The 1762-nt window shown below is 33.1% G+C and overlaps 1 pseudogene; it reads left to right on the top strand.

Moving 5' to 3' along the window:
- Positions 1-221: 221 nt before the first annotated feature.
- Positions 222-1165, top strand: LOC123241819 (annotated as a pseudogene).
- Positions 1166-1762: the final 597 nt, after the last annotated feature.

The following is a 1762-nucleotide window of genomic DNA, read 5'->3' as shown; positions in this document are numbered from 1 at the left end:
TTTGTGGAACTGTGAACTGATACAATAATTCTGAATAATGTTCAAAGGGCAATAAAGTTGTCCATACCCTTGACCCAGAAATGCCACAGTATTAGGTCTGTATGACAAAGAGTGAAAAGACCTCCTTGGAAAATATTGTTTGTGACAGCTTTTTTTGCTAGAGCAAAGCACTGGAAACTGAAAGAATGCCCTTCAGAGAATAGTTGGATTAATTGTGATATATTCCTGCAATCAATTACAATTCTTGTAATGGGAACAGAGAGGCGATTCAAAATTATGAAGGTTTTACCCCAACAGCAAATGCTGAAGCTAAACAGAAAAAAATCCAAAGAATTGGAATGAATTAGATAAGTATTTTCCACATTCTGACATCAAGATCTCAAGAGCAGACAGTTGATTGCTAAGAAATATCAAGTAGCATCTGGAAGGGATCTGAAAGATGACTTGATGAGTGATCTCTCTGGAAACTTTAAATGTCTATTTGTAGCCCTCATTAATTTACCAACTGTTTTTGATGTGAAGTAGTTAAAAAACCAGTGAAGATCACTGGAAATAATGAAAGTTCACTGATTGAAATTCTGACTACCAGAAGCAACAAACGATTGAAGGAGATATCTGGTCTATTATATAGCATATAAGAAGAGTTTTGATGATGCCATCAATTTGGAGAGATCTAGAGACTACAGAAAATCATTGTTGACTTTGACAGATAGAAGAAGAGATGAAAGCTGAAAGTGAATGAATATCTTCCAAAAAGGAATGCTTAAATTCTTTATGAAGCTATTGCAAAGAGATGGGGCATGGATGAAGACAAATTCATTGAAATTCTATGTTTAAGGAGCTTTCTTCAACTGAGACAAATGTTTTAAGAATACAGAACCATCAGTCAAAAGGACATTTTGGGAGTGTCTGGACATTTGAAGATTTACCTTTGGCTATATTTCATTGTGAGAAGAACATGGCTGCCTTTTTAGCTGAAAAGCTACATGAGACTTTGAATAGTGCTGTTGAAAATGAATTGCCTTTGAATTGAATAATAGTTTCCAGATCAGAAATTGATCTGTTGGATATTTGAGTAGAATGTTCCCTATATTCAGCCATTAAGTCAGATACTTCTGAGGACAATGAAGTTGCCTTCCTGAAGATATGTATTGAAGATGATTGATGAAGGATAATCTCCAAGAATCTCTCATCTCCTTGTGATGTGTTTCTACCATATATTATAACAGGTTACTCTGAGTCAGCAAATGCATAGGCCAGTAGAAATGGCACCATGTTTTCTTAATTATAGTTTGCATTTTTCATAATAAATAATATAATATTTTTTTGTGAAAAATGCCATTTGAAATGATGAACAAGATGATCAAAATAATAAAACCTAGAAACTCTCATATCAAGGGATGCAAAATGAAGTGACTAGAACCAAAATAATATTGTACACATTAAAAGAAACAAAGTAGGATGATCAATTTTGAATGATTTAACTATTGCCAACAATGCAAGGATCCAGGAACTCAATATAAAAAGGAGTCTAAATGGAAATAAAAAGTATCGCATTCTTCAATTTATATCCTCCATGAATTTTTCTCTAGTGTAAACAATAAATGTCTTCTTTCACAACTTGAGCAACATGGAAATATAAATTATGCAATGACATATTTGCAACCTGCTACATTGATGAGAGGAGAGGGGTAAAAGGGAAGGAGAGAAAATGGATCACCTAATGTCAGAAAATAATTATTTAAAATTGTATTAACTTATA

Source organism: Gracilinanus agilis, chromosome 3 (genome assembly GCF_016433145.1).
Source record: "Gracilinanus agilis isolate LMUSP501 chromosome 3, AgileGrace, whole genome shotgun sequence".
NCBI classification, from domain to species: domain Eukaryota; kingdom Metazoa; phylum Chordata; class Mammalia; order Didelphimorphia; family Didelphidae; genus Gracilinanus; species Gracilinanus agilis.
The sequence above is the reverse complement of the archived record's forward strand: the minus strand, read 5'-3'. Positions and strand labels throughout refer to the sequence as shown.